The sequence below is a fragment of the Chamaea fasciata genome, unplaced genomic scaffold (genome assembly GCF_029207755.1).
Source record: "Chamaea fasciata isolate MVZ Bird 193981 ecotype frontalis unplaced genomic scaffold, bChaFas1.0.hap1 SCAF_4, whole genome shotgun sequence".
Classification (NCBI taxonomy): domain Eukaryota; kingdom Metazoa; phylum Chordata; class Aves; order Passeriformes; family Sylviidae; genus Chamaea; species Chamaea fasciata.
In genome coordinates, this window is record NW_027094089.1 from 43333262 (window position 1) to 43347670 (window position 14409).

At 36.7% G+C, this 14409-nt stretch overlaps 1 long non-coding RNA gene across 1 annotated transcript in view; it reads right to left on the reverse strand.

The window, feature by feature from the left end:
- Nucleotides 1–4017: 4017 nt before the first annotated feature.
- Nucleotides 4018–14409, reverse strand: part of LOC136288889 (uncharacterized) — a 45679-nt gene continuing 35287 nt past the window's right edge. Inside the window, exons 4-7 of the long non-coding RNA XR_010720630.1 lie at nt 10552–10686; nt 8959–9100; nt 8833–8878; nt 4018–4446 (exon numbers count right to left, since the gene is read on the reverse strand). This is a non-coding gene — a long non-coding RNA (uncharacterized lncRNA). The remainder of the gene's footprint in view (nt 4447–8832; nt 8879–8958; nt 9101–10551; nt 10687–14409) is intronic.

Genomic DNA, 14409 nt, shown 5'->3' on the forward strand with positions numbered 1-14409 from the left:
GTGAGGTGGTTACAGCCACAGCCTTGTACTCACAGCCTTCTGGTGTGCATCCTGACAACGAGGCTGAGACAGTATCTGTGCTTGGAATGTGTTCTGATGGCTTGACCAAGGATCCCCATGTCAATAGGACAAGGGCTCTGTAAAGACTCTGAGAATTTATGGTTCAGTAATATTGAAAGACAATGCAATGTTTAGAACACGAAGTAAAATAAGCAGCACCTCATAAGAAACACAACCCACCTACAAATAAAGCTGGTTTTATGTGCTATTTCTGTTGTATTTGGTTTTCTATTAATAGTTATCAGTCTCTGGAATTCCTCAACAAAGTTAATAAAACTAGTAAGATCCTACGATCAATGGAAAAATTATTTGATGAGAAGTTATGTCCTACAGTACCAGAAGATGTCTTCAGGTTTCAGTGCATCATAAATGACAAAGTTTTTTAAATCCCCTTTTTTCAATTCAAGCTTTCTTTCTCCTTCTAGTCATGGAGCTATCCAAAGCGGAAATATACTGTATTTGTATGGAAGAACATGGAGAGACTAGGGAGAAGAGGTTTTACACAAAATAAAAGCAATATAGCGTCTGAAAAGGCATCTCACAAAATATTTTCTCTTCTCAACAGGTCTGTTAGTTGCCTTCGAAATAAATTTCCACAGCCTGCTGTGTTTTTAAATTCTACACATATATAATAAAATCAGATAAAACTGTATGAAGACAGATTTAAGAACCACAAAAAAATTAGAAATAAGCAAATTTCATTGTATTATTGTATTTTGTATTTATAGATTAAAAAGAAAACCAAACAAGCATTGCCTGCTTCTCACAATTGCTGATTGTCTAGATTTCATGAAGAGTATAACAGCAGTCATTCTGCATGTGTTTTTAACTCAAAACTAACAGCAGCAAAGTACCTGATCACTGCTGAGTAAGAAAATGCAAAACAAAAAAAAATGTAAAGCTAAGTTCCTCCTTTGTCCTCCTCACTGCCTCTGCTTTTCCTATAGTGACTGCTTCCTGCCCATTTTGCCAGTGTATAAAACATCTGTGATTTGCTGCAAGCAGTCCCTATTTATATTGAGAACCACACAGCTGGTGTAACTTAAAAAAAAAAAAAAAAAAAAAAAAAAAAAAAGAGGCAGCATTTTACTTGTTATTGCACAATGCACATGGGAAGGCTTCCTACAAAAAGGCTGAGCATAGCCAGCAAGCAAGATACAACTTCCTTTTACCACAGAAAAATGCAGATTCATAAAATAGTTATTTCCCTGAAGTAAATATCTTTACGAATAATTGATTATGTTAAATCTAGAAAGAGGCCATGTTCAACAACTGCTTAATATAGTGTGAATTTTAAAGTAGGCATTATGAGATATGAATTTTTTCCATAGTTATCAAGTGAGTACAAACTCATTGTCATGACATTTATGCTTAATGTAAGTACAGCTGTCAAAGCATGGTATTTCCCAACCAAAATGAAAATGAAACCATTTAATTCTGAGCAAACATATCTAATTACCACAAGGATTCTAAATGCAATTTATAGTTAACATTCCTCCACAAAAACAAAACAAAACAAAAACCCCAAACAACCCCTCAAAACAAACAAACCCCAAAAACCAAAAAAAACCACACCAAAAAGGAGGTACTTCAATATCACATATTTATATTCTTTGAATAGAATTTTAGGAATTAGATTAAGATAATTTGCTGGATCTAACTGCAGCCTACCAATTCCTGCCAGCCTTGTTTCTTCTTCTGAGTCATATTTATTAGGTTCATTGGAATAAAAAGTCTGTAGGTACTGAACATTTATTTAGCTGTTTCAGGTCTGCCCTTTTCACTTCCCCCCTCTACTGTTTCCAGTGCAACTCATTGTGAGAACTAAAGCTGTGAAGCATGGAAGATTATGTCTTGATATGAGACGGTACTGGAGTTTTAACCTTCAGCGCTAATAAGATGGGTCCTAATTGTTGTCCCAAGTGTCTGCAACAAAGCTAATTTCAGAGTGCCAAAGATAACCCCTGTAGGTGACCTAATTAAATTCTTAGGAAAGCTATTATTTTTAAGATAAGGGGTTTCAGCTATTGACTGTTTAAAAATGCCTGAAAATGATGCATCAGCAATTCCAACTCAGAATTTTCCATTTGTGTCAGCTCTGTGTACAAAATTAGAAAAAGGGGAACATTTATCTTAATTATTATGATTCACCAGAAATTTCTGTAACAACCAAAATATTTGTTTTATGCAAACACAACAAAGTGTTTAAATATACATAGTGTATATTTTCTGCATTAATTAAACAGATAACTGAATACACAGGGTGAATTGTTATGTTCAAAATAAAATTAGAGAAATTAAAATGGGAACTGTCTTCCCTGAGGTCAAGTAATAGCAAAATTATTCATGTCAATTCATTAGCTTTATTGAAAGCATTCCCAGACTGACCAAATCTCACTATCGTGATAGTGCATCTTACCTTTACAAATGTTGTCTAGAGTGCTGATTTTAAGCCTTTGTAACATGTGTGCAGAATGCTTCACCTAATGTTGAACTAATATTTGGAACTAGTATTGGGAAAATTTAAAATTTGAATTGTCTGAGAGAAAAGCAAATTGTTTGCCATGAGCATCAGGGTGTTAAGATAAGGAGAGAAGCCTTTCCCCAGACAAGGTAGGATTATTCTGAAGAACCGAAGAAGAAAGAGAAAAGCCCAAGGATAGCTTGAACAGCTTTTGACTATCAAGCCAGCGCGCCTGTTTTTAGATCAGTTGCTAACAGTGGCATGTCTCCTTTGTAGTAAAGGAAACCCACAGACATCCTAACTTGCTAAACTAGCCACAGTTGTCATTTCATGCAAGGGAACAAAGGAGTGGAGAAACTGAGAAAATATAAAAAATTAAGAAGAAGAAAAAAGTGTCCTACAAGCACACCAAACCACTAAAGTAACCTGTTTTCTGTAAATATTGTGCATTTCACTGACTTTGGACATTGCAGAAAATGGACCCCATCTGGCAGGTTTTCTGTGTTTGAAGCAAAAATGCAGTGTTCCCCAAACTCATTCCTAAAAAGGCTTCAGATTTTTCACACTTAGATGGATTTTTTTCTTTTCAATATATTCTTTTAATTTCTGGGAGCTCCCAGTATCTTTGTTTTCCCCTATCCTAAAATAAAGAATTATAACAATGTATACTTATACCCTATGTAAAAAGAGTGTGAATGTTTCTCTTTTAGGAGCATTTCTAACATATTCCAACTTACTTTAAAGTGTGCACATTTTACAAGCAAATATGTTAATTAGCACATCACTTTTGATTGTACGTGTAAATCAAGAAAGTGCTTCATGGAACTCCTTTAACTCACTGCATGAGTAGAAAACAGAGCTGAATGAATTCTCTTGCTTGAGTGCAAAGGTTCAACGAGGCTAATAGGAACTAAAGACTCTCAGTCATCTCAGAGAATCACGTGTTTTGCAGGACTAGACTAACACAGCAAGTAGGGGTAACACAGAGATCGTCTCTATCTTAGAAATAGAGAGACCTGTTGTCAGGTTTCCTGTGCACACACTGGCCTTTGCAATCCCTTCTTCCACAATCAAAACAATGGTTTGCAAAATCGCACTGTTTCAGGAGCCCCTTGTGCAAAAGCCCTGCTTGCTGTGAGTCCTCCTCATCATGTTTCACTGGCAGCCAATTTTTACCATCTGAAGGAATGATTTGGTGCAAAAAAATTCTCACAACATTCCTAGTTTTGCACTTACGTTACAGTCCAGTCCTTTCTTTAACTAGTGGGGATTGTCTGTGACAATTTCTAACTGCATCAACTAATGCACTAAAGAGTAAACAATTAACAAAAGCAGAAGAAAGAGTTTTCTGTTGTGTTTTTGATAATTGAAATATAATTAATAAAAACAAAGTAGAGATTATTAATTTCTTTTAGCATTACTTCTATAGCACAAGTTCAATTTTGCAATTATGTGGTGTTTGGGTAACCACAGGCTTTCTTCACAGCCTTCAATTTCCACAAATTCTTCCAAGAGGTGATTAAAAAAATCCACTTTCAAATGTGGAGTTAACAAAACCATAAAGTGAGGCTCAAAAGGGCTTCCTTTACTGAATTTATTAAAGTCACATCGACCTGACAAGCAGGGGTCACTGAAATTCAACCCTCAAATGTTCACATCCCTGAGGAGAATGGGACATTATTAATATTTTTGTATAGGAGAACTCCTGAGTGAAGCAGACTCTCTCAATGATGAAATGAAAAGGGTATTCCACTGTGTACTGTGAAATATATTATATATCTTCCACATAGTTGGTTGGGGATCAACTGCCAGCTTCTTCATGGTGTGAGCTCTTGATTGAAGCACCAGCTGTGTTCAAGGGATTGAGAGAGACCTTGAAAATGGCAAAGCAAGACCCAGCATTCAGAGCTGACAAAACAAAACTGACAAGAGAGGCAATAGTTATTCTTTCTGAGCGCTCATCATAGGAAATGTCATTGAAAAGAAAGAAGAAAGAGAAAAGGGGGTGGGAGAAATCACAGACGTTTTAGTATGATTTGAATATGCTCTTCTGCTTTCTCACACTTTGGTTTTTTGTTTCTAATTGGAAAAAAAAAGAAATGTAACTTAAAAGTTGAAGAAAAATTAAAATGCAGGGGACAGATGAGAAGAAGTTTCTCTCTGTCAAAAACATTCAGGAAGATTCTTGTTTGCTGCTTGTTGAGAATTAGAGCTGAGGTCATCAATCTGTGGTGGTAAATCAAGTATAATGTGGAAAAAAATATAAGCCTACAGCATTATAAACCTCACTGTAGATTACATTTGTAAGGAAGCTCTGAATCCTGGTAATTCCTACCAGAAAAAAAAAAAAAAAACAACCCCAAAACAACAAAACAATAATTCTCCCTATTTAAATATAACTCTCCACTTAAAGCACATCTGAGTTACTTAAAACTCCTAGGAACTTAGAGTGGTGTACTTTTGGAGGGCAGGAAGTATCTAAGGTCAGTATCCATCTGTTATGTAAAGACACATACATGTGCTTTCAACTTTCAAGACTTTTAACAGTGGGTTGGTTTTTTTTTTTTTCTCTGCTCTGTAACTTTTTTTAAAATGTGTGCAAGTCTGTTCTTTGGCAGGCAAAGTGTTGAAATGTCAATTGGTAGCCCCTGGAGACTTCATTTCCACTGTCTGACACTGCCAGCATCATCATGTGGTTCAGGGTTTATCTTTCCTGCTGTGACTGAACTGGAAAATCTAAATCAGGCCTGTACAAAAGGTTGAGTAGAGGCCAGCTGTAATCAGATAGAAACTATATTTTTGACCAAAATACGGGAGGAAGGAGCAGGGGAACCACTTAAAAAAACAATGCAACATAGGTAGCTAATCTCTTAGACTGGCTACATACAACATTCTGTTTAATAACCAGTTTAACACGTAAATGAGAGAGGGAAAAAAGTACTGTTAGAAGGGCAGTGGTAAAATCTTACCCAGTCAGAAGCATACAGATTTTCAGTGGTAAAAAGCTGTACCAGAGATGGATTCAGAGGAAATAGAGAGGATATGTCAAACAGTTTTGCATGTGTTTGTCATCACTTACCAGCCTTTGTGGTCAAGTGAACAGGTCACTAAATGGGGAACTGGAGAAATTTATGCCTTATCTCTGGTTCTGCGACTGATCTAATCAACATCGGTCAAGATTCTTCAACACCCTCCCTCCCCCACCTTATAATGCTTTTGTTCACAAGCTCCTTGGAAAAGAAGCATTTTGTTTATAGCAATTTCATGTTTTGTCTATCTCTTTAAGAAGAGAGCTTCTGGGAGGGCTCACTCCTAATGTAAACAATTTAGCAATTATAATACATTTGAAACACAGATTAATAGTTCCACTGTGATACTAGTGTGACATTTTTCTGTGTTTGGTTTGCAGGCCAACACCTTTAACAGCATATTTGTTCAGTGAAAGACAGAGTGCTAGTCTACGGGGACTAGAAATGGCTTTGTCATTTTCTAGATGACAGCTCTTATTTTCCAATGCTTTCTGGCAGAAGAATTACCATTAGCCTTCCATCTTTCTCAGGAAGACACTTGCTTATCTAGCTGCTGGAAATGCTTTTGTTTAAAATTCCTCTCGTATAACTACTATGCTTAGAAGAAAGGTTGCTTGGTTTACAAAACAAATCATGCTGCTTTCTCTTATGGATCTGTAGCTGAAAACAGTCAAGAAACATCTGAGGAGCAAAAAATCCAGTTTTTAGGCATAAGACTTTTTTGTTGTGATAAAGAAAAGGAATCACTTGTGCTAAGGATTAAGGAATTCTTTTACTTCCTTGTTTGCAAGGGAGTATAAATGTATCAATATTTGAAAATAATACATGGAAATTTGAAGCTTAGGCAGATTTGAGTTGGTATGACTATTTTGACTCAGGCAGAAGCAGAACCTAATCCACACTAGATGTTTCAAGTATCAAGCAAAGATAGCATAATGAAGTGGCACAACCATGTGTAAAGACAGATTTGGATAGAATACAGGTTAAAAAGAAAAATTGTGAAGATCATCTTTGTGCTTGTCTGATCCTGAATGCATTCTGTGAAGTAAAATATTAATTTATGGTGTCACTAACCTTTCTAATTTCCTTCTTTTGAGCCTAGATGATAGCTGATAAATATCCAGAAAAAAAATTAAAATCTTCCTTGTTGGTTTGGTCCTTTTCAGATGCATGCAGGTCTTGGAAATTATGGTATGAATAATCCGTTGTGGCAACTCCTACTCAAGTCACTCAGTACCTGTGCTTCAGATAATGTTACTCTAGGATGACATTTACTGTAAACTGGGGTTTGTCAATAAATCAACACAATTGCTGATTTGAGAGCAAGCATTGTGGACAACAAGAAAAGCAAAATTGACTGAAGGAGCAGTGGGCAAAAACTAGAAATTCTCAATCTTGTTTTCGTTTGTTTTGAAGGATAACAATAAAATGGGCTGAAATAGATAGAGTTGTATTTGTGCCTAATGTACAACAACACTAATTTATGATGGACAGAATAATTTCTGGTAAAATTAGAGTTAGCTAAAAGGCTCATAGTTCATTACTTCATTCTCCAAATAAATCAAAGATAAAAAAGCTGAAGTCAATCCAGAACATTTACAATTTTAGGGTTCTTTTTAAAATAAAAAAGCTTTTCTGCAGCACACCAATAGCTGCAAACTTGCTTTATCATCACAGAAATGCAATTTACAGCACATAACTATAAGTCATCTATAAGTAAAGAGGCTTCATATAATTTATGTAGGAACCATAAATAGATTTCAAAACAAAGGAGCTTATTTTCAATCTCACAGAAAGGGCAAACTTTTGGAATCTGCATATTCACACACACATCAAAATCAGATTTACATTAGTTCTGAAAGAAATAAGGATCTTCCCCTCTGCCCACGGAACTTCCTAGGGAAACAGTTTGTCCTCTTCAAAGAACTGCTCCTTGGTGGAATTCATTGCTTGGCCGAGATGAAAACTGTTGGTGAAACTTTTTTCAGAAAATAGGAAGTACTAAAAACTGGTTCCAAGAACTAACTGCCTTAGCAAAACTGTCTCTGTGTAGCATCTTCAGCTCTGGAAAAGATTTAGTGTTTACAGCAGACTTTTTACAACAAGGTGGAGTTAATGATTCACTTTGGGGTGCATTCTGAGTCTTCCCCACTTAGCCTCTGCCTGAATTTTAGAAGGGATATGGTTAGGCATCTTTCACATAGTCAGCTAGATGCACAGCTCAAAAATGCACAATTTTCTGTCACTTAAAGAAAAAAAAAAAGAAATAAAAGAAGGATGAAACATGATCTGTAACTATGGGAAATGAAAATTATTTGGGATTTTTTTTTACCAGCCAGAGCTCTTGTTTTAGTCTAAGTCCTTCTGAAAAGCTTTAGCTGCTCACCAGCTGCCCCAGCTACATCTCTGACCCTTGTTGATCTTTCTGAGTACCATTTTGTCAGGCTCTCCCTTGAAATTTACTATTCAGCTGTTCCTTGGTGTATTTCTTTCTTCAATGGATGGTATTTAACAGCTGTGATTAATCAACTTTTTCAAAGCTACATATTGTTTGGTTTAAATATAAGGAACAAACCAAGAACAAAAGAAACAAGCCTTTTGTAGATCTCTAAAACCACTAACTGCTAAGCATGTCTGAACAGGAACAAGGTAGAATTTAGCTATTCAGTCTGATTTCCAAGTGGGGTAATTTTACAAGGGCTCTCCATACTTCTCAGTAACTCTCCACTTATCTGATAGGCTGCTCAGTCTCCAGATGGCAATTTTTTCTTTCCTTCTTTTCAGTTTGCTCTGGGCTGTGCTTCCCCTCACCAATCAGCAGACCTGTTCCCTGTGTAACTGGAGACAATCTGCTTGGCTATTTCAGTCACAACGGGGCATCCACAGCCCCACCCGTATTTCCACCTTCACAAACCTGCAGTTGTTTTAGAGGTGGTGTGCCTGTAGCAGTTTAAGAACACCCTCTTCTGTGAATCTGGAGATTTCTTCAGAAATGTAGCTATGTCCAGAGATAAAAGGCAACAATGAATTTGGAAAAAAACTCCACCACACATCTCTTCACATCACTGGTAGTTACTCTTTGGGGTTTTTTTAATTGCTAGCATAGTTACCTTTTTTTTTTTTTTTTTTTTTTTTTAATAGTTGGAACCTCCTTTACCTGGGAAATTTGTCAGAATGTGTGTCAGGACAAGCTTTTCATATACACACATTATATATATATATATATATATATATATATATATATATATATATATATATATATATATATATATATGTTACCTTGTGAAGAGGTGAAGAGGTTCTGGAAACACCCCAAGGTCATCACCTGCAGAGTGAAGAGGTTCTGTAACACCTCTCTCCTTGTTATGGCAGAACTGTTGATTGACATTAATTGCTATACTTTACCTCTCCAAACACATCCTCTCTACTTTCCAAAAAGCACCACATGGCATTGAAATTTCCACTCGAACTTTACGGATTTGTATCCTGTGTTTCTCAGTCACAGGTTGTCATGAGTGGTAGAAAACCTCTTCTAATCAGTCTGTCTCTAGGAGAGAATAATAGAAACAAGAAAATGGGGTTTTCTGCCTCAACTGAAAATCTCAGTTCAACTGCAGGTCAGAAATGCTTTACTGATTTGGAATAGGATTAGGATTAACATCTATTTATCATGTTTGAGTTTGTGTGCTTCTGTGGGTTTTTCTCTGCTCTGAAATTGATAGTAGTGTCATATTTCAGAAACATAGATCAGATCTGTGAGAAAAGCAGTCTTTCTTTTTAGAAAGTACTTACTCAGCCATGAAAGCAGTTGTTCATTTGATACTATACACTATAGTAGAATGCACACGGACTCTCCTGGGAAAAATGTCACACAAGGGATCATCTGCTGAAATGTGTAGACCTCAGAGGTTCAGTAAACCAGATTTAAATTTGTCCATAAATGCACGTTGACAAAACTGATCTCCTTACAACTGCATTTTACACAATTGAAAATCACAAAAAGGTCTAAATTTTTGATCTAGAAGTAACTAATAACAATTTGAATTTATTTGTTTTATAGGGACATGCCTTTACAAACAATATCTATGTTTATGCAAATTCACTTGCTGTAATATATTGTGGCATTGCATAAGTTTAGACAAGAAAATACAGAATAAGGATAGATTGTCCAGAGCACTTTTTTTCTGCATCACCCTTTCTATTTTATTCTTTGGGGTTTTTTTCCCCTTGCCACCCCTTTTTATTTTGTTTTATACAACCCATTTTTCAGTACTTCAGTATTCTTGAGATGTAAAATGGAAAAGAGATAGGGTGAAGAGGTTTCATACCAGTTTAGGTTTTTGTTGGCACACCCTATAGACAATCCCAGCAATTCCTCTTTTATCCTTATTGAACGTGAATTCTCATTCAGAACTGCTGTTCTAATACATCCCAGCTGGCTTTAATGGGAGGATTTATAGGGTGTTTATAGACTGTTGTGAATTGCATCCAACAGAGCCCTGCAGAAATTGTGTGTTGCATCCTAATTTTGTTTTCAAGAAGGCCCTGAGTGCTGGGATATGGCATAACAGTGCTACCCTCTTCAAGCTTCAAAATAATTCACATAAAATATGAAGACCTTTTCCTCCCCCCACTCTCACCTCTCCTTGTGAGACCATTTCATAAATATTTATAGGTAAAGGGCATGGAAGTTACCTTTCATCACCCATCTGAGTTTGAGAAGGGTCCCCTCCTTTCCCAATTACCAGGAATTTAGCAGGCTTCCAAGTTCCCACTGTAATTGTTCTAATAGACAGAAGTACATTTGAATTTGTACTTTGCATGCACAAAGAATAGACAGTTACTGCCTAAAATATGACAAAATCAGGTGGTTTATTTGTTACGAGTGTAAGACTACAAAGGAAGATAGAGTCAATTCTGTCCTTATCTCACATAATGTTGACACATCCGTTTAGAGTCTATTCATCTGGAGAAGACAAGTGATGATTAAAAACATACCTATTATCCTCGTATCAGGTCAACAGTCAAGGTCCAACACCTTCAACACAGACATTATTGTCATTGTAAGGAATCCAGCTGATTTAAGACGAAAAATGCACTGATCATTCTTTTTAAGCAGTCATCTTCAGCTTGCTTGTAAAACACATAAAAGACAGCAAATCATATATTTATTTGAAACATGCCTGATGCTAAAACAACTGATAGTGTACTCCCTACACAATACAACTGTATCTTTAAGTCTACAGTAAATCACAAGCACATATCCATTATGCAGAAATGGGTATTTCAAATTATGGGAAATATAGTAAAAGAAATTTCCAGAAGATAGGATTATGTTCGAAACTTTTTGGGAGTACTGGATTGATGTCTCTTGAGGATAGAGCTGCCATTCAGCATCAGAAGAGCAACACAGACATCTGAAACAATTGAATTCCATATAACCCCATTATATTCTTTTTGGTTGGGGTTGTACTTTGGGTATTGTTTGGGTTAATTTTGGTTTTAGATTAAGAATGTAGCTTTACTTGTTATTTTCCATGAATCTGTACTTATGACTCATCTTGCTGGATGTTATTGCCAACATATCGTGAACCACACAGTGAACAAAACTCAGAACCAACGTAGTCCAAAGTAATTAATGCAAGCTCGTATGTGAATTCCCTGCTGTTGTGGCTGAGTGAATAGCTGGTATAAACAGAAAATATTTTAGAATCCTGCTAGAAAGTATAAAATAAAAAAGTCTTAATCCTGCCAAGCTTTACTATAGGGAAAAAATAGATACTTTCTTAGAATTTTAAACCATTTCTCAATGAAAATTCCCCATAAGAGTTTGTGATAGAAGAGAATCATCACTAAAATAGGAATTGAATGCATGGCACAATAACAATCTCCAGTACTTTTGTTTTGCATAAACATTTTTGTGCATGTGACTTTTGGATTTCGTGTAAAAATAAGTCAGCAAGGTCTTTTATTTATGTGAATTAATCTATCTCTGAAAATACAACAATAAGGGAAGTAGACTATTAACTCCAAAATCCCCAGAAATAAACTGGCAAAGCAGAATAAAAATTAGCCTAAAGGAGAATATTTCTATGTTTTCACATATCATGGGTGAAATGAAAAACATTTTGGTGTGCTGTTAACTTCAAAAGATGTCTAGGGAATCAGTAAGTAATCAAAAGGTTTGGGTGCTTAACACATGCATGCCCTGAGCTGGGGAAACTTATTTCTGAGCTTAATGTTGCTTTACACGCAGACTGCATTAATTCATCCCATGGTGGAGTATCAATAAAAACTTGTATATGCGACAGAGTCACAAACATCTGACTTAACAAAAGCTGCCTGCACAGCTCTTCTATTTCCTTATTTTCTTGAATGAAATAGGAATTTGAAGACAATCTTTACTTCAGTTATAGTGAATGTGGTAGTTTATCAGATGCATTCATTTGGGTGGAAGAAATAAACGCATAAATGACTAGTGTAGGATGGATTTTAAAAGGCATTGTTTTCACTGTGCTGTGGCAAGCATTGTATAGGAGAACAAATCTCTTATCACAAACCCTTATGCCTTAAAACATTCTGAACATATTTGTCCTTTTGAAAAAGCAGAGGATACCTGCTGAGAAATCAGATTTCAGGATTCAAGTCTTCCTACATGCAAAGTGAAATTCCATTTTTTGTTTTCATCTGGGCACCAACACTGAGTACCCAGCTACATCTCCCCAGGGAACCCAGAGCAACCCAAACACCATCACAGCTGTAAGCTCCCCCTGGAGAGCGCTTTGCCATCAACTTCAGCACTTTCAAAATAGGAAAATCATTTATGAGCATGAGAGTTTCCAAGCTGAGGATTGGAACGAGTAAAGTGAGACTTTCATTCTTCCACCTCCCCAAAGTCTAATTCTTTGCTCCATCAGTGGACTAAGAGGAGAGGTGCATCTGTAGTAGCTATGCCCTAATATATATATTTTAACTCTGACATGGTGATCCATGTTATTCACTTACACTAAATCAGCAGGAGGCATCTTTTAATGCTATTAGCTTTTGTGAAGCTTCTCTGCATGTCATCAGAGACAATTACTCTAGTAATTCAAAGGCAACCACCATCTTTTCTCAGGCACTGTGGAATGTAAATAAATGCACCCTCTCTTTGAAAAAGTATCTTTCCAGTGATTAATTATTTAAGTACATTATCAATTATTTAAAATATCTTACATATTAAGCTTGACTTTAGAATTTGGAAATAGCTCAGTATAAATAGCAACCCATAAATGGAAAAGTCTTTCTCGTACCATGTTTGATTGCATCTTTGCTGCTTGCTGCACACACACATGGAGCAAAATTGCCATACCTGCTTGCAAAATTACAGCCATATGTCACTTGTAAATGACAACAGCAATCTATTTCTATTAAGTTAGCTTTACTAATGTGCAAATAAGTAATCTTCTGAAAAAAAAAAAAAGAAATAATTACAGCTGCTGCATTTATGGAATTATAGAATGTTTCGAGTTGGGAGGGAACCCTGAAGGTCATTTGATCAAATCTTCCCACTCAAGCAGGGCTACCTAGAGCCAGTTGCCCAGGACCATATCAGGTAACTTTTGAATATCTCTAAGAACAGGGACCCTATAACTTCTCTGGGCAGTTGTAGTGGTTTGAAAGCAAAACAAATGAGAGGCTCCAAGTCAGAAATACAGTTTAATAGGAAGAAAGGAAAGAAAGTAAAATAAAATAGATGCAATAATAAAAAAGACCACTGACACAGTCAGAATTCAACCTGAGCAGGGTGATGGAAGCAGTCTAGATGAGGTGGTCTTCCTGAAGCAATGATCCCATAGACAGGTCTGGTAGCTCTGGTCCTCTGGGGATCCAGTGGGTAAGGGCTGCTTGTACTGTCCCAAATCCCAGATTATATCCAGGTGAGAATGCTTGGTTCCTCCCCCTGGGTGGAGCATCTCACAATGGGATGATGAGTCATGCAGGGGGTCTTTGATGGCCCATTAAACAGAGATAACTCCCGGAGGGAGTTATCTATGAGTCATGGGCAAGGCATTTGATGGGCCATTAACAGAAGATAATGGCCCAGAGGGAGGGGGTCTGGGAAAACACTGCCCCAGCTGGATTCAACAGTTCATGAAGATGGTGATAGAATACTTTGTGCACATCCTATACTACAACCCAGGACAGTAGTCTCCTTCCTTACTTGGTCACCTAAAGAGTGAAAAAGTGTTTTGTGATGTCCGGGGGAAACCTCATGTGTTTGATTTTATGCCCATGCTTCTTATTCTGACATTGGGCATGGCCAAAAGCAGCCTGTCTCTACTGGCCTGCCATGGAATCGAATGCCAGAATGATTGAGGTAGGAAGGGACCTCAAAGGACACCTAATCCAAACCTCCTCCAGTGAACAGGGATGTCTTCAACTAGAACCATTTAAGCTGACCTTGAATGTTTTGACCTTTAATATTCCCTCTTCTGAGGATCTTGAACTACACCATCTTATGGTGACTGCCTTTGACATTCACAGCCACAATGAATCCCTTCCTGTTGATGTATTTGAGGTTCAGCACAGCACCCACCTTTTCTTGTTGCTGTATCACTTGGATTACTTGTTTTTGATGGTCTTCAGGACCTCCTTATTGCTTACAGTGTGAAATATTTTGGTTGTGTGTATAAACTGTGGCCTTACTGGCTTTTGAAAAGCAGTTTACAATCTGTTATTGAGCTTTCTTTCTATTTGCAAAGTAAAATATTCACAAAATCTGCTCTTCAAAATGAATTATTCTCTATTTTCCCTTGCTTTTTCGTGTTAAATTAAAAATATATGCTGGATAAAAATGGAAGTCACATGTATGAA